The sequence below is a fragment of the Motacilla alba genome, chromosome 2, assembly GCF_015832195.1.
Source record: "Motacilla alba alba isolate MOTALB_02 chromosome 2, Motacilla_alba_V1.0_pri, whole genome shotgun sequence".
Classification (NCBI taxonomy): Eukaryota; Metazoa; Chordata; class Aves; order Passeriformes; family Motacillidae; genus Motacilla; species Motacilla alba.
The window spans coordinates 83005580-83025042 of NC_052017.1; the positions used below are offsets into that span (position 1 = coordinate 83005580).

General features: G+C 43.6%; 1 protein-coding gene across 4 annotated transcripts in view; it reads right to left on the reverse strand.

Moving 5' to 3' along the window:
* The window catches only part of GRB10 (growth factor receptor bound protein 10), a 145115-nt gene extending 125678 nt beyond the window's left edge, over positions 1–19437 (reverse strand). The window contains exons 1-2 of one of the 4 annotated variants that reach the window (XM_038129246.1): positions 19256–19382; positions 18938–19136 (exon numbers count right to left, since the gene is read on the reverse strand). The gene's annotated coding sequence lies outside the window, so the exon portion shown is untranslated. Of the gene's footprint in view, positions 1–18937; positions 19173–19255 lie in introns of all 4 variants that reach the window. The other 3 variants (XM_038129244.1, XM_038129250.1, XM_038129245.1) reach the window with 3 other exon arrangements.
* Between the last annotated feature and the right edge of the window lie 26 nt (positions 19438–19463).

The window sequence follows — 19463 nt, forward strand, 5'->3', positions numbered from 1 at the left end:
AATAGCATGCTAGAAAGATGTCTACAAAAATAGAAATTTTAGGTGCATTTCACTTTCATCTCGAGCATGAGCTCAAGTCTATCCAACGCAGCATTTGCATTAGGCTCCATAAAGCATTCCCTCATACACAACCCCACTCTGATCAGTGCCAGGAAATTGTGATCAGATGCAGCCAATCACTTGAAAGCACTCCAGGACCAGAGGATTTGGGTGCTAGAGCATGTTTGTCCCTTCCCCATCACCCCACACATACTGTGCACTGAGAAATGCAGACTACTCTAACTTGCTTCACTGAAATCAAAGCGGTCTAATAGAAGGTGGCAGCCAGCAGCATCACCAAAAATAAAATCATCAGAGAGAAACTAGTGAAGTGTAAAGTATTGCTTTGTTTCAGGAGGTTAAATGTTCAAGTTATTTTCACTGTACTTCTTGATGCAGAAAAGCAACAACAGCAGCAGCGACAAATTTCAGGAACCACACTCCCCTTCTCCTCCATGCCCAGGAGGCAAACCAAGGGAAAAACAATTGTTTTCAAACAGCCCCTCTGCTACTTGACTGCCCAAATTCACCCTTGCTGCCCTTCTATGACGCTCACTCAGTGTGTCGGGGAGAGCATCGCTCCTCACCTCCCGCTCCCTGCCTTCTAGGAATTTCCCAAGCCAACACTGGAGGATTAGGAGCTGTAATGCTATTAAACACTGCAATATCATAATGTGAACTAAAGCACATAAAGCCTGCCTTCAGAAAAGGAGCATTTTGGGGTGGGTTTTTTTAGTTTGTTTTTTTTTTATTTAACCTCTGGAAAAGCATCTAACAAAAACAGTGAGGAAGCAGTGTCAAAACTGGCAGCTCCACAAGCAAAACAGCCGAGTTTACGTGCTCATTGCAGCCTGCCTGCTAGTTCAGATTACTTATTGCAGAGCAACAAGTCATTCTCTCCCTAATTGGGTCCCAGTCTAAAATAGTCCTGTTATTTTTAGTACAGTACTTAAGTATCTGAACCGTGCCCTGTACTGCCAAAGCTGGCATGCATCCCTGGCCATACCAGAAATTCCGATGTTAAACAAGAGCACACATGCCACATACCCAGGCCAACGTTTGTTCTTCTGCCTTGTCTTTGGTGGGCGACTTTAAAGACTTTAAACATTAACAGCCAGCCAAAAATGGCACAGGCTTATATGCTAGTTCTGCATTTAAAGCCTCTCTCCCAGCTACTGTGCAACTAGAAAATCAACCCAGCAAGGAAAGATTGAGGGTTGCAATACCACTGATTAGTGAGAGACAGTCACTTTGTCTTTAGGGCACAGATAGAAGATAAGAATGGGATTATTTTATCTCCATTTTGCTTGGTTTGCATCCACACAAGTTCTGAGGCACTGAAGGAGAGAATAAATCTAAAATGCACTCTAACTCACCCCTCTTCTGTCCCCTTCCACATTGCACATACACTATGGATTAAATTTAAACTAGTCAAGAAACAAAAGGCCTGTGTTAAATATGTTTACACACACCACAGAAGGAGGATTATGTAAGCTCTGTCTCACAAACAATATGCTTTTTCTGCAGAAGAAATGAGATGATCAAAGCAAGACTTGTGTGTATTTCCAAGTCAGTCTTCCCACCTTCCATCACAGGGGTGACAACCGTCCTGCAGCATGCTAATTCTGGAGTGCAGGGAGCAGAATAAAATCCAAAATATCCATAGGCTGCTCCAACAAAGCCTTACCTGTCACCGTGACCTGACTGTCCCTCACCTTGTGCTTCCACTGTAATCTCGTTTTTGTTAAACCAGGAAGAACAAGGTCCCAGGAGGAATTTACTCTGTCCTTTTACCAAGTACTTTGCAGCAAGGAAGTCAACTCTATGAAAGAGCTTTAAAGACAAAATCCTAACCTGAAAGACGGCTGCCAGCCAACAAAAATTTGTTAGTCTCTATTGCCACTAGACCATCTGTTCTTGAAACTGTATGTTCCTTTTCAGAAGGGTTTTATTTTGTGAACAGCATCAGCATTGTTCACTCTCTCGACTCTGTCAACATCCCCTTATCCAACATGCTTCTAGATCTGGTGGTGACACAAGACTAAGCCTCTAGTTTATTATATCATTATCTAGGCATTTTGGGTTCATCGGTATATTTCGGTACTTTCTACTTTCAATTATTCTAACCTCAGACAGTAGCAGAAGCAATATATGTAAAACCTTTTATGGTGTCTGAGTTACGGCTGAGCTGATCAGGGACACCAACTAAATGTTGCTCTCAAACTCAAGTCTCACAAAAGAGCTGAGGCAAAAATTCAGCTTTTTGCCATTTGCTCTTTAACCATTTCAGTATATCGATTCTGGATGAAAGAACTTGCTCTGTGTTTGCAGAGAGCCTTCTGCCACTGACTGTTCGTTCTCTCTCATCTTCAGTTTTTAGTTAATCCTCAGACCCAAGATATTCAAGCTTTGCTGTTGCCCATACATGACAAAAAGCAAGCAATAGTTTGTCTGTCTTGCTAGGTAAAGAGTTCAAGCAAAGGCTGCACTCCTCTAAAAGAGCAATAGCCTGCAGACAATTATTGCAATGGCAAAAAAAGTGAAAGTGAAACAAGAGACATCAAAAATTGATTCTGTAATTCCACAGCAATAAAATAATGATTAAGGGAAAGGTCAGTCAACTCATCACTTTCTCAAAAAAGCTATGAGGTAACAAAACCAAACCAAACAAAAAAAACCCAAAAACACAAACAACAAAAAACCCCAAACAAATAAACCCAAACTACTGCTAGTGATGATAGGAGATAGGAGACAAAAAAAAAATCAACTTTTTTTTTTTTTTTTTAAAGCTTCAAATCATCAGCAGTTATTCTTGAAAGTCCATAGTAGATTGACAAGGTAGCAGAGGCTGAAGAATGGCAAACAGTGATTTCCTACAGAAGTGGGAGGGGAAAAGAGTGGAAAGAAAAATACTAAGAATGATACTTGTTGCTTAATTCGCACATTTGCCATTAAACCTATCTGCTAGCACCAAGAAGAAAAGATTGAACTCAACAAAAACTGGTTGTTCATGTATAAGCTAAGTCAAACCAACTCAACATCCTACTATGTCAGAATAATGTATTTTAGGAACACAGAAGCAATAGACACTGAATCTGAATCCTGACATTAGCAAAACCACATCAAAAGATTCAAACTCCATTCTCACAAAAAGATAAGAAAGCTTTGTCTTACTGCTATCAATGCATACAGTCATCTTATGGCAGATTTGAAAGTGACTAAGCAACTGAACTGACTTATATTTGCTTGGAAGTAAAAAAAAACAAAAAAAAACCAAAAAAAAACCAAAAAACCCTCACATAATAGCCTGACATACAGAATAACCTCTGCAGAGATCTGCCCTGGTCCCACACTATTCTAACACTAATGATCGAGATAATGAAGGAGAAAATGATACTTATTAAACTTGGGGAAGCTGCTAACTTAAAGCTGTCAGCTTGCTGGAAGACTTAATTCAAAGCAAGTTTTAGAAACTGGAAAATTCTTTGTTGAGAAAGAGGCAAATACCATAGAGGAATGTATAGAGGAACATATGTGAGAATCATGAAGCAACAGTTCTGCTCTACTTGTGGCTGTACCCAATCTTTAGCAAATTTCAGAAAAGATCAACTGGAAAGAATCCAAGCAAAAGCAATAGGAACATCACAGAACTAGAAAAACATGACATCTGGGAGGAAAAAAGAAAAAACAGAATTAACTGGAGCACAGCCAAAAGAAGCAAAAGTAAGGGTCATGATGAAATCTTTCAAATCTATGAAAGCCTGCTGCAAAGAAAGTGGGAACAATATCTTTTACATGCCCACAACTTTCAGAAGAAACAGAAAGGTTTAAAAAGCAAAGATTTAGGAAAATATTACTGTACTGGACGGAGTGAGGGCATAGGGAAAAGATAAAAGAGAAGCACCAAGTTAAAATTGCTCAAGGGGAAAAAAAACAGTGAGTCAATACCCAAGACTGTGAGGAATAAGCAGTTTCCCCCAACCACTGCCACCAAGCTGCCATCAGAAACACAGCTACAGTCAAGCTTTTTATTGACTAGTTTACCTGCATCAAGTCTCCTCTCCAGATCTAGCATTGTGCTACAAGAAAAATAAGCTTAACAGATGCATTGTCTCCTCTCTTTTCTCAAAGCACAGTACCCAAAACAAGAATGCCAACAAGCTGCATACCAACTCTAACCTTCAGGGCTGAAAGGACTCAGTCCTAAAAAAAACTAGAAAACCCCCAACGAACTAAAAACCTTAGGTGTCAAAATACCTTTTCAAGAAGCGTAACACCGACACTTGCCTCTGTTGATACACAGATGTACCTATATCCTAACACCACAAACAAACCAGAACCTGACAGCAGAGAGACACATGGGCCATACCCTCAGCCCCGTGAATTTCGCTCTTCAGTCTCATTCTGGAGAACAAATAGCAGAAACACCACTTTGACTGTAATGTCATGTGTATTTTTTAATGCTTAGCCTCAATCTACAAGCTGTAGATCAAAATCTCATGGTTCCACTGCCTGGCAGGTGTTTGAAGGATACAAGGAATAGAGAAATTTCTTCTTGCAAAAGAGGGTGGAAGATAACCAGCACAACTAACTGGTGCAATCCTATCATTCTGAAGGTACTGCAAGGTGCAATTCTGTCGTTCTGAAGCTTGGCACTACACTTATTCAGTAGCAAGCATCTCTGGAAGCTGGGGGGGGGTAGGGGCAGGGGTAACCAACAAAACCTCAATCTCTTCAATTTTTTTTAGCTCATGGACTCTGAGCACCAGTGTATTCCAAACTGCATTTGCATTTGTTCTCACTATGCAAAACCTCTGGGAACATCTACAGGAAATGAACTCTGATTAGACATAACTGCAATCACTATCATCTTATTCAGACAATTTTCTCTCTTCAGCCCTTCTCCCCATACACCAGTTTGACCTCCACCACTTGCATCAATGGAAGTAGCTGGAGATAGGCATGTCACAAATCCCACAAATCCAGGGTACAAGACTTATTTCAGCCTTTAACTGTGCAACTGGAAGATATTTAAGCATGCCACAGAGGCTTAAGGGAGGTTTTGAAATTGCATTTGCATTATATTGTGCATGTCAAAAAGACAGTCATTTGTCATCTTTTCTTGAGTATCCCTGAGTAAGATGGTGATGCAAAGATAAATATTCATAAGGCAAGCTCATGCAGCTTTCCTCAAATCTGACTAGATCCAACTCTCTCTTGTTTAAAGGAGTAGGAATTATATGTAAATATTACAGCAAAGGAAGATGTTAAGATGCAGCAGTTAAGATCAGGTTTCTGCGCATGGGAGGGACCCACAGTGGATTTACAGGATTGGTGGCAGTGCCCATCCCTCTCTATCAGGAATGACCCTCTGCTCTCCACTTTGCAGATTTACAACTGCAGATACCGGGATCTTGGACCATGAGGCTGACAGCCCCCAAAGGCAAAGCACTCGTCACTCCTAAATACTAACAGGGCTGGAAAATAGAAGAAGGAATAATAAAATTATTTGAAAAAAATAAAATCCATAGGTGTAAACACTTGAAGTTAAGAAAGGTAAGCACACAACTGTGCCACTGTTGGCATTCAGCAGAAGTATTTTTACTCAGGTGCCTCACCATGTGGTTATCCCTGGAATCCCTGACTGTCCAAATGGCTACCAGGCCACAGGACATGTCATGTAAACATCACTCCAAAGTAACACTTGTGGTTTAAGACCAGGACCAAAGCCAGGCCAAGCTTTAGACACAACTTAGCTACCTGTATCACAAGTGGGATGTTTACTAGGCACTGTGGTATAAATACTCCTCCTCTCCCCATTTTTTTCATAACACTTCCTCCACCTTTGGAGACGCCATCATCTCTGAGAGAATTTAACTTCCATGAGCTGGGACGTGGGAGCAAAGACAGAGTGATAAAACCATCACACAGGCAAAACATCCACCAAAAACTGCAGGCTTTTCTCATACAGATGCCTCACAGCAGTTCCAAGAAAGCATTAGCATTACTCCAAAGAGATAATCATATCAGTAATGATTTTCAGAGCCATGATTTAGCCATGCTGTGAGTTAAGACATTCCTCCACTCATCACATCATCTTCACCAGAAAAGGGTGGGGGTGCAACCTACTTTGCCTTTTCTCTACATCACACTACAAAGCCACACGTGATGATGGAAGTCAATTTGATTCCTTCTCATGTCCCACTGCTTAGAAAAAGGCGCACTATGAGGAGGGAAAAAAACTCCAAAAGACCAAGGGGATGAAAAAGTTGAGTTGTATCAGTATTGCCCTTCTTAGTGCCTTCTCTTCTAGGTTCTCAGCTTGGCCCTTTTAAAGCAGCTTTCTCTCTCCCTTACCAATGCTACAAAATACACATGTAAGCAGAGAGGTCACTTAGAAACTGCTAATCAAATGCTCAAAAACAGACTGAAATAGTTTCTGATATTTCTTTTTCACTATGTATCACAATAAAAAAAATTCCAACCATTTTTAGTTGGCCTTCATTTATACTCTTACATAAATTTTAGATCTTTTGCCTATATTCAGTTGCTCCTCCCTAATAATGAGATGGCTCAATTCTTTCTTACAGGATGCAAAAGAGCAGGAGACTTTGTGGCGTTTCCCAGTGGAAGAGGATATGAAAATTCAAAGCTTTATAGTTTAGGTCAGTTTTAGGATACAGCTACTTCAGATTGCTCTGATTTGCTTTATACAAATGCCGTTACTTCTTCATTGATCAGGCAAACCTTTAGGAAGATTACTGCCATGCTACATAATCATCTCCATTTATAAAATAAAACACTTGTAATCCAGGCTGCACTTAAAGCAACAAGGTTGTAAATAGAGTCTTCTTATAGGCAGAAATTCATTAAAATTCATTTAAGCTACCTAGAATATTTGGGTAATTTTAAACTGCTAATGGATTTCACAGACAGCATCTCAGGTGAAAATCACTTTTAATAAAGCCTTTCAGTCCCTTGATTTTCTAGGGACCTCATTTGACATGGCTAAGGTGTCAGGTATCCTGAGTCACCCCACTACACCACTACTTTTAAAAAGATCCCAGAAGACTTTAGGAAGATTTAACCTGAAGCTCCCTCTCCCAAGCCTCTCAGCTCCACGCACAGCCACAGCCTTAAAAAGCTTCCACACAGCCACTAAGCCCAGCAGGCCCCAGCCCCATTCAGAACTTCCAACACAAACCAGCCCTGCATACACTACATTGCTGAAAGGCTTCATCCTAAGGTCCCAGGTATTCCAAAGAAGTGTTGGATGCAGCATGAATTGAACTGCAGAGGAGATACACCTCCCTCAGACACCATAAAAGGGTTGTATAATAGACTAATATATCCAGTCTACATATATATTCCACTTTGGAAACCTCCAGGTTTTTCAAGACACTAAGTCAGGATTTAAAGAGTTCTCAAGCTCCTCACACAAAGCAAACACCTCCTTGCTTGGTTTCACAGAATCACAACTGCAGAATTAGAGGATATTGGCAGGAAGAGGTGACTAAGACCAAGTGCTGGATGAAAGCATCATTACCCACACAATGCAACAATTTATGGCTCTAACATAAGTTTAGGCAAAAATTCACTCTGACCACACCACTTGATCTGTAGTCAAACATTGACTTTAGACGAGCCACAGTTGCACACAGGAAGAAAGCTTCAGTCCCCACACACTTTAGAAAAATAAATAAAACAATTAATTTTTAAAAGTACTTGTCCTATGAATGCTTCTCTGGCTGGATTAATCTTCTCTGAATCACTGCCAAAGTCAGTACAAAGTCAGTCATGGCTGAAGGCAAGCATATAAGTTGGCCAGATATCCCAAAAAGAGGAAGAAACTTGCTATTTGTACACAATCACATTAGTGTGCCCATGAAATTACTGCTCATTCATTACTTCCTTCACCTCAAGAGCCCCAAAACCTGACACAGCTAAGCCAAGCAACTGAAGCATCATAAGTAGCATCTGCTATAAAACCTGAACTTCAGTCAACAGCTGATAGAGTGCTCGAAGTAAAACACAGGGTAAGTGGAGAACATTTAATACACATTTTGTCACTCTCCAAATGACCTTGCAAAAGACAGAAACTGTTTTGAGATGGAGGCAACTCCCTGTAACATAGGCCAAGAAAAGATCTCTCCTTCCATCCATCCAAGAGTTCACATGCAATGAAGCTGGTATCCAGCCAGAAAGACTGAGCTAGTCAAAACTCAATCATTTTTGTGCTAAAATTATGGAAAAAAACTCTTCTGGAATGTTTCTGAAAAGAAACCCAAGTCACTGCTGTGCAATCCTGAACCCAAGAACCTGAACTCCAAGTCTTCCCAAACTCTGTTTGGTAAAATGAAGAAAATCCATGACATGTCACCTTGCCCCCAAAATCATTCCACATTTACCCCAGACAACAATAATAACTGAAATTACAGAAGGACTCATTTTGGTTTTCAGTCTTCAGAGTTGTTGCTTGGTTGGGATTTTTTGAGGCTAAAGCAGACTAGCTTTAGCATGGCTGAGAAACTGCAGCTCTAAGGCAGCCCCTTAAGAGTCTCAGGTGTTAAAGGGCAAGATCTGCCCCACAGCCATCAAGACCATCTCCCAGCAGATACCAGAGCCGTCACCTCAAATGCCTTTATTTAACTTTGGCTACACAAACCCTTCTTGATCAGAGCAGAACGGCTAAACCAGCTCACAGGCAGTTCTGGGATTCTGAGACTGGGAACAGATGAGACATTCCATGAAAAAAAACCCAAAAACATTTCAGCTGGTAACTGGTCTGAAACAAATATGTTTTACCACTACATTTCAGAGCAAGTCAACCAAATCTCTGGTGTTTGAACAGCTATCATGCTTACTATTTTTCATAATATGAATAATGATGGATTTATTACCAGTTACTTCCTCAGTTGCTGTGTTTCACGATGATCATATAATAAGATACAGCTACACATACCTTACATAATCTCCTGAAACTGTGAAGGTGCTATTTTTATCTTCTTTAAATGTTCAAGAGCAAGAGTAACATTTTTGTTACGGCTGAGTTGCTCAATAAAAAACCCCACCTAGCACTGACACATTTCATATTCATTTTAAGAAAACAACTCAGCACCACAGGTCCATTTTATTAGAAAAAAGAAGTAAACTTAAAAAGACACGAATAAACACAACATCTATTTTACCCACATTCCAGGGCAGCAAGGAGAACAAACACAAGTTTAACCCCCACACATTGCAGAAAATTCCCTTCAACAGGTAAACCATGCAAAGACTGGCAGGCTCTGGAGATCCTCTACAAAGCCAGGTCTAGACTTTAGCTTGCTTGCTTGTGTAGCTCCATAAGATTTGTTGAAATTCACAAAGAAAAAAAAAAAAAGTTGATGGGTTGCCAAGCTGGCCCAGCAGTTTGCTGCCACTGAAAAGACATGGGATCTATTCTTCTCTCATTTATCTTCCTTTCCCTAGAATAGCACCTCACCTCAGCTGCCCCATCACATGCTTCCAAGAACTGATCCCATCCTTTAACCCAGAAGAAAATCAATCCCAGAAAAAATAAGTATACAGGAAAGCTTTCCTACCCAGTTACAGTCAGTCACACACACACATACTGAACCATCAAGCTGGCCCATGGGAAGACACCCAAACACTCCAACAAAACATAATCAGCTTTTGGTAGCAGTCAGCTCTTAGCATAGCCCACATCCTTTGAGAAATGAAAATGTGCCTCTCTTCCCAGGGAAAGGTTTTTTCACCTCTTCAAATTGTAGAGCTTTCATACACACAAAAAAATTAGTATTTAAATACTAAAGAGGTAAAAGTGACCTGCCTCTCTGACAGATGCACATGTGCTATCTTCCTGAAACTCTGCCAAGCACTGTCAAACTGACCTGAAAGGCAACGTCACATCACCTACAGATATGTCACCTTAGCTCACGTGAATTTTAAATGAGACCCCTGGGGAATAAATCTTGCTAAGGAAGAGCCAGACTGTTGGACACAAAGGACCCAAGAAGTTCTCAGAGATGAATACAAGCAAAATGAAGTCAGGCTGTTACAGCACAGGATTCTTTCACTGAATTTTTTAAAATCATCCATTTTCCAAACACCTGTGAGAACTTCTCCTGCTCCTGGGAAGAGAAGTGGAATAATTTCCAAGTAAATGAAGATCAATTACACATTTACCAAAATTACCTAAGGCTTAGACTAGCAAGACATCTTGCAATGCCATTCTCCTACTGAAGGCTGTATCAATACTGTTTTTCAAAGCACACTGGGGAAAAAAATTATCCAACAACTCAACCAGGGACTACAAGTGTTACCACACGCCTAAACCGCATCAGCTCCAACAGCCTCTGCGATGCCCCTCTGACTTCCCATGTGTTAAGACTGTAATCTACCTTTGCTAGCAAGTAACTCCACAGAGATTTTTCCTGGCCTTTATTAGCATCAGCTCTAGAACAAAAGAACACATGCCGAATGTGAAATGAGTCTGAGTATACATTAGAGATGTCAGCAACTCGAACAGCATTTGCTCTCCACTCCTACAGCTCATCTCATAGTCTCGCTGCTCAATTCTCTTGAAGCCTTTTGGAAAATAAACACAATGCCTCTTCGAAAACTTTTCAACTGCTAAATGGGATTACTATGTGTAATGTTACAATAGCCTACCAGTAAAGGATATCAAAATAATCAGTTCATGAAAATCACACATGGACTGTGACATTCCAGTCTATTCATTTCTAGAGCATCATAAAGGGCTATTTCGATTGCTTTCCCCTCACAGGGCTGTCCTGGTTTCAGCTGGGATAGAATTATTTTCTTTCTAGAAGCTGGTACAGAGCTGTGTTTCAGATTTAGGATGAGAATAATATTAATAACACACCGATGTTGTAGTCATTGTTGAGTAGTGCTCACACCAAGTCAACAGCTCTTCATTTTCTCACCCCACCAGTGAGAAGGCTCGGGGCGAACAATAGGCTGGGAAGGGATACAGCCAGGGCAGCTAGCCCCAACTGGCCAAAGGAATATTCCATACTACATGGCATTACACTGAACAAAAAAACGGAGGAGAGGCAGTGGCCTGATGCTTGGAGACCGGGTGAGCATCAACCAGCAGGTGGTGAGCAATTACACTAATCATCACTTGTTTGTATACCCTTCTTCAGTTTCTACCTACTATTTTACCTTCCTTTTCAGTTCTCCTACACTGTCTTTATCTCAACTTATCTCTCTTTATCTCAACCCAGGAGTTTTGCCTTCTTTCCAATTCTCTTCCCCATCCCACTGATGTCAGGGTAAAATTAGTGAACAACTGTGTGGTGTTTAGATGCTTGACAGGTTAAACCACAAGGGCCTTCATTATAAAAATTTAAAAACTAAAGCTAGGTTCCCAACAGCCAAGGAGGGGAAAAAAGCAAAATAAACAGCAAAAAACCAACTGACAGAACAGGGGAAAAAAAAAGCCTCCACCACCAAACCCACCCACTTTTGGACTCAACTTTTTAACTTCAGAATTCCTGGAATGACAAAAATAATACAAGAAACAACAGAACAAAACAAAAGAAAACAATGTTACAGCTGGTGAGCTTTTTCATAAAGCATTAAAAATGCATGCATTATGCATCTAGATGATGGCAAATCTATCTCTAGCATAAGATGCAGAGGCAAGAAGTACTTTGTCCTCACAATCATACTGCACAGATAAGCTTCTCTGGGAAATTGTTTACTACATCACTTGCTGTGACCATGTACAGTAACTGGAACATCACTGTCAGAGATGGACAGGAAAAACAAAAGCAACCTGACCCACCAAGAAAGCATCTGCCAGCACTTGAGCCATTGTTCTGCACAATATCAAGGCCTGAAATCTGACATAATCCCCTGACATCTCGGGTGATGTCAGCATGAGCAGCTATTAGAATGAAGAATGATCCCCCACAAGATATTAATTCAAAAATAATCGATGGTCTTGCAACACATATTTCTCCCTTAACATTCTCCTAAATGGACTTTAATACATTTGAGCCAGAAGGGAAAGCAGGCCTTTTAAGAAAGCTTGTGATATTTTTGTCTGGTGCCAAAGCCTTCTGAATTTTTAGCTTTTCCAACTCCTTGAAGTTTAATTCCACACTTGTGCTTTGATATAATAAAAGCTCCTCATTCCTTTCCAAGGATGCTCAGAGCTTTAACAGTACACTAAGCAAGACCAACCTACAGATTTTACCTTCCCCCAGTCCTTCTCACCCCCTCTCTCAATTCCCATTTAAGGAGAGAGAACGTTCTCCTATCTGAATCCGTACCTAGTAGTTTGGCAGACTTGAACATCACGGAAAAGAACGAATGAAGAAAGCAGGGAGGAAAAAAATCACCTCCCCATTTTTATTTCAGCCTTGAAAACTTCGGCTCCAATCCTTTCTAATGTACAACTATCTTGTCCTACCATCCTCCAATAAAGTCAGTATCTGGGAAAATTCTTCCAGCAGTTTTTTCTCTAGTAAAGGATTCAAATCCTTGCTGCCAGTTAGCTTTGACATCTACAAATATACGAAGCACGCACAGACACAAAGCCCAGTTACAACTCCCTCACCAAAAATACATTTAAGTGTCAAATCAGAATCACAGAACCACAGATAGTTCACTAACAGCAACATCAGCAGTGAAAGAGATCTGGATGACACTTAATGGATTCCCTTCCCCACAGTTTCAAAATTTAAATTAATACCTGAAGATGACCTAGAAATAAAGTAAAGCAAAGTATAAAAGTAACTTCTGAAAACTTAGTCTATGCTTCAAACCAACAGCATGAGTTTGGACAGAGCTGCAGTCACTAGATCAAGTCATCAAAAGGGAGAATTGGGATGCTGGGCACTGAAAGAAGTCGCTAAGCGTTCATCAAGTGCTAATCTCCACCATGAAAAGACTCTACAGACTTACAGATTCTCCCTGCTTATTGATTTTCTCACCAGGGATGCATAATGGAAGAATGATACCAGTCTCATGGAGTATTATCCACCCTTACTTAGCTGCCCTCAGCAACCACAGGCTCAGCTTGGATGCGGACACTCAGCTTCTCAGATTTCTCTGCGGACACAAATTCTGCAGCAAGAGCGTGAAGGGAGTGGAAGGACCACGCTCTGATGTTCACTGTGTGAACAAATGCAGAAATCCCCACTGCTGCTCAGCAGGAGAGCTCCTTCCCACTGGGCTATAGGTTTATTCCAACAGGATGGTATGGTATTTCCTCTATGGTTTGTCTGCCAGGAAAGTCATTTCCTATTTTTGTCCTGTTATGAGCTAGTAGAAGCTGGCATTGATGGAGGCTGGGAAGAATGAGAGGTTGGTTTGCTAGCGGTTTAACCAAACATGTGTTTACAATTACCCCATTCATCCCTGTCTGTGCAAAACAGTCTTTTTTGGAATGTCCCTATGGTCCTTGGATTTGGCCTCCAAAAATGCTGAAACAGACTTGCTAAGAAATACATTGAATATTGCAGCGAGAGCAACAAAACTGCCCAATGGTTAATATTGCAACCATTAACGCGATTGTTGGGCATTCAGATCAACATAGCTGCTCAACTTGTTGCTGTTGGCCTAAGGATGACAGCTCAACAGCAGGAGGGTAAGATAATGGGAAAAGCTCTTCCAGTCTTCTCCTGGAGTCCAACAAAAGAATACAGGAGAAACAGGGCACCGTGTTTCTTTCTCAGATGTTCTACAGCATCTGCCCACAAGAAAAGAATGCAGAGACGGCCATGGTGCCCCTAGGAAGTCTGTCTAGGGCACTCATCACCTGTGCATCCAAGGACCATGACTATCAACCATTGTCCCAAAGCTCTTTTCACAAATACACAGCATAATATAATCAAGACTTTCAACCCCCCTCACCCTCTTCCCAGCTCTCACTTTAGGAAAGAATAAACAGAGTCTGTTCCATCATCATGTGGGGTAAAGGGGGAATTTCTCACTGCTGATCCTTTCTCCAAGAAGAGGTCAAACCATTCCAGCAAATATGCCTTATCCCATTCACCTGAAACAGCATAATCTCAAAGACAGCAGTCTTGAAACTGCAGAATTCCAAAAGAGACACATTTCACCTCTCTCAGTATCAATAAGGTAGACTTTCATGCCATGTGCCTAGATTAGTCCAGATCTAGTTTGGCAATCTACAAGCTTGATATAACCTGTAATTTTACTTCATACCATATGTCAGAGAACTACACATTTTCCTCTACCATTTTACTCACTCCAAAGTTATCATTTGATACCCCAGGATATAATGATTTTACAAAGGTTTCTGAAAGGATTCAGGAAGAAGGTCCCTCCCATGTTGTATTATCCATGATATGGGAGGTGTCTCACTCTGCTAAAAAGATCATCCACTTTAAAACAACTGATCTTCATGACAGCTTTTTCTGTAACCATTCAGGAGTGGTAATCAGCACTCCCCATGGGTTAACTAATTGGGATGCAATTAGCAGGTTTCATTAAAAGCTCTCTTGACTTGTAAATGAGCACTAGTGCTGGGCTTTGAAGAACCCATGTTATTTATCCTGACTATAATTTTTGTTCAATCCACACCTGAGTCTCTGGTCAGTGCCACTACAGGTTGCTTGCCTGTAAAAACCCAAGCAGCAGCCATAAAACCCAAGCTGCTGCCACCTCCTAAGGGAAAGTGACTCACCTGGTGCTCATATTTTTGTGAGTGACTCCTCACCATTAAACAGAATTTCCTAGTCTTTTCTGTTACAGAAACCAGGAAAGACAAAACTGTTCACAAGGCCACTACTCTAAAGCAGAAGATGAACTTGTAATGCCTTCAGTCCTGAGAGCCACGTCCATATGCTCTGTATGAACTGATCCATCTATGACTTATGGAAGATCCTAGGAAGGCAGAGAGGGAACAAAGTTTTCAGTCAATGGATGCACATTAGTGTGAATGTGACCATCTCCCTATTTAATAGTTTCAGGATACCGTAGCACTGATATTCAGTGCTCCTATGGACATTTGAAGTCCAAAAGCTGCTAGAAACCATGACCCTCATTTTCAGATGAATGGACCTGTACGAAAAAGGTAGCGTCTGTCCGTGTCTCTACACACGTACCTGCTGACAAGATGGTATCCAGGGGAATAAAGCATATAAGAAAAGCGAAAGTCAAATATATCCAAGCAAATCTTATAAAGTCAGGCTATTCTAGTTGTTCCATCACTGAAGACATTAACAGACTGTTTGTAGACAGGATGCCTTGTACTGATGAACAGTTTTCTTTAATGATGCTCTCATAGTGGAATCTGGCTCTCTGGGACAGTGCTCTCCACATTCCCAATGTGACAGAGGAGCCATATTGAGCTAAAGGGAGAACCTGCTATCCAATTCAACAGATGGCAGGAGAATAGCAAAGACCTGGCACGGGACTAGTTCAGAAGTGCACAGTTCAACACGTATAAAGAAAGAGAAGTCAGTGAGGTGGCATCTGTTTACTTCATAACATTATGTTTCAAAACAACCACTGGTTTGGGAGAAAAAGTAATGGGAATCAAGACTATTTTGCCTCATCCAAGTTTAGATTGCAACATTCTCTCCTGACCAGCAGGCAGTGTAAAGATAGCAAACCTGTAAATAAAGCTCAATGCTAATAAAGGGATTCCTTGGCAACCTCATCCCTTTTAATTCCTAAAAAAGATTGTGGGGTTTCAGCTTTTTTGGTAAAGGATCTCCATTCCTAGATTTCCCTGGGTGAAGAGCTGCAACTGGTATATTTTGGACATAGACAGGAGCAGGTCCCGTTTCCAAGAAAAACAATCCTAACTTCTTAGCCTGCTTTCCTACAGAAGGAGGCTTATGCAATCACACTGTAGCCAAGCCAGTTGGCAAGCTGCATGCAAGCCTGACAGAGGCAGAGGTCTCAGGAGTTATCCTCCTTGTTTATGAAAACACTGGGCCAGGTGGGCATACTTAAGAAACACTGCACAGTGAACTGGCATCAATACTCTCACAGCTGAGATAAATCCAAAGGAAAGCAGGCTTCCTTAGTCTTAGTTTGGACAGAAATGTTAGCACAAAGTGAAGAGAAGCTTTTCCTCTGACCCCATTAATGAAGTCCACTCAGAAAAGGCCAGCAGAAAATAGTAAGGGGTTTCACCACAGCATTTGCTGCAAACAGTGACATTTTTAATTGAGCAAATACTTAAACGCATCCTAAAAATGCATACCACTGGACATCAAAAGGCACCCCTCCACCTATTTCCCCACCCCAGATTTCAGTGGTCTGAAGAAGCACCTGAGTGCATTTCACACACAAACATATACACAGGCTTCCTAAGACAGAGCTGAGCTGGTCTAGGCAGAAGTTATACCTAGAAATCTGGCCTCATTTAGCACCATCACCTCCACAACCTCCACGTGCAGAGAGGCACAGCAACGGGAAGCAACAGTAGGGTCTCACCCAGAGTGACACCAGCTGGAGCCCCTCAGTTTTGCCTGCTGCCACTGCTACCTGTGCCCAGGGAAGCTGACAGTGCCTCCTAGTCTAGAGGGACATCTGCTCGTTTGGGACTGTCAGGAAACAAATTCCCAGCGCAACACTCTGGTGCTGCTGGCAGAAGCAGTGCATGACCCAGCTATGCCTCTCCTCTGCCAGCTGGGAACTCCCTGCCTTGGAAGGATACCTTTGCCAGAAAGATCCAGATACTTTTTGCCCATTTACATCCCAAGCACAGATGAGAATGTGACCAAAGATGTCTAAAAAACCTTCGTAACAATTCTTGCTAGAGTCATTTAAGCACTCGCAAGACAGAGGGCTGCAAACACTTGTTTTATTCACAGAGTGCACACTATACACTTCAGCAGAACTGAGATGCAGAAATCCATCTGGCATTTAGGCAGAGCTTTTGGACTATGCATTAAAAAACACAGGAACACACTTCTGAAATCCAGGTGTGGCTGTATGTGAGGATAAAAGCCAACTCACACAGTGCTAAGAGAAGGGATAGTTTGATTAACAAAACCAAGGAAAACCAAGGGAGTACCACAAGATCTTTAATATGCAGCCAGGGCAAACAAGACCTACTTCAAGAACAAATAACGTCCAAGTGAAGAAAATAAATCAGACCAGAACATGGTATAATGAGCACCAGAGGCAAGCTGGTCAGGGTCTGCTGCTCTGTCGGTTTACTGCTTGCAGGAAGGCTACCAAACTGTACTCTTCAGGCTCTGCTGTTTGCTCTACACTGCGCTGAATTTTAAAAAGAGTCCGGTGTTAGGGAAAGAAAACCCAAGCAGCTCTGATATTAACATATACCTATACAAAGGTAGCCAGAGGAATACAGCTCTGTATTCCTTTTTATGCTGCTGAGAAGTTAAGCCCTGGAGGAAGACTAACAGCATGGGAAGAGCATCCTGCTTACCTCCTGCACCCTGCCTCAGCCCCAAAAGCATCATGAAGCACAGCCAGAGCTCTCATCTAAAGTTTCAAGCATACTTCCCCTTTTCCAAGCAGGTTTTCTAATCTCCGTGTGTTTGTGGTGGGTTTTTTTTAACCTGTCCTCATAACTCACTCCTTTTAATCCTAGGATTAGCCTTGTTGCCCTTCTCTGTACCCTTTCTAGAGCTGTAAGTACAACTACTAGCCTCAGAACTCAGGAATAGATGGAGCTGAAGCGTTAATGCATCCTAGCTACACATCCCACAACATCTCCGTTAAAACACATAAGCACCTTTAAGAGGCAAAACAATTTCAGCTGCTCCTTCGAAGCATAACTGAAGGTGGCAGATGCCCACATCCCTTGTATCCTGCCCCCTCCAGCTTTGCCTCAACCCCAAATTCATTCTGCATTGGTGAAAAGCAAAGCACATTCTTTGGGTCTGTTTTAGAAAACCTGATCAATGCTGCTTTGACATACCAGCAACACATGTTCCCATTTCAACAAATGGGAGCATTTCAGGCAGACCACCACTTCAGATGGAGTGGGGCTCCTGGCTGCTGAATCAGCACTTTCCATCCTGCTGGCAGTACAGAGTTATGCGACGCTTCAAAGGAAAGCGGGGGAAAAGGGGGAAAGGGGTGGGAGGGGGCGCTGGCACTTGAGCAACAGAAGCGGGCAAGAGGATTGTGCAGGAGTTCATCTGCCAAACCAATTAACTGCAAACTGTTCTTATAAAGATGCCACAGTTCAGCCCCGGCTCGCGGTACCAGGGTTATACAATGAGAGCCATGCGCGCCCGCCTCTCCCCGGCGGGGAGCTGGGGCAGGAGAAGCTCCGCACCGCCCCCAGGGAGGGTCTCTGGGGCTAGCGAGGGGCATTCGGCACGGCCGGGGGCTCGGCAGGGCCGCCCGGCCGCCGCCGCACATCCCCGCCGCGGATGAGCAGGAAGGTGGCAGCACCCCGGGGTGGCATTTCTGCGAACTGCCCATCCGCAAACCCTGAACCGAGCGGGGGGAATACCGGGGAGTTTCAGCGGCAGCAGCACCACCAGCAGTTGGCGGGGCAGGTCTTCGCTCTCCTCCAGCGCGGGGCGACGGGAAAGCCCTGCGCCCGGCACCGCCGGGGCGAGGCGCGCAGCAGGCGAGCAAACAAAACGCGGCAAGGAAGCCCCGAGACGGGAAAAAGGGCCGATCCCCCGAGCCCCGCGGCCGCCGGCCGAACCCCGTCCGACCCCGGGGGCTCCGCGCCGGGCGGGGGGCGCTCCCCCCGGGCACTGGTGGGGGGTGGGGGGGCTCGCCGGCGGCTCCAGGAAAAGGAAGTTTGCTCTCCTCCTCCTCCTCCCACCGGCCTCCGCTACCGAGAAGCCGGCGAGCCTTCACCCACCCCGGCCCGGCCTCACCCCGCTGCGGCTCCCCAGGGGCAGCAGCCGCCGCCCCCCTGCGCGCCCCGCGCCGCCCCCCGGCCCCTTACCTGCTGGGCGGGCAGGCGGCCGGCACCGTCCCCGCCGGGCGCCGCGCACCCGCCAAGTTCGGGGTGGGCGCAGGGGGTCGGGGGAAGGGTCGTGCGCGGCGGTGGCGGGGACGGGAGCGCGGGCGGGGAGGGGGATCCTCCGGGCGGCGCGGTGAAGTGGGGCGCGGGCGGGGGAGAGCGAGCTCTCGGAGCCACGCGCCTCAAAACCAACAATAACAAAAGAAAAAAATTAAAACTGAAAAAAAAAATTAAAAACCATACAATTAAAAAAAAAAAAAAAAGGAGGGGGGAGGAAAAAAAAAAAAAGGCAAAACACACCCAACGCGAACAGGGACGTTCGCGCCTCCGCAAGGCGTCCCCGGGCTGCGGGAGTGATCTGCGGAGAAAACTTCTGCCTGCCCGTCCGCGCTGCTGCCGCCGCGGCTCCGGTGCTAACGGCGCCCGCCGCCGCCGCGTTCTCCCCTCGCGCCCAGCTGACTCCCGGCGGGCCCCGCCCCGCTCCCGCCCCCGCCGCACGCAGCCGCAG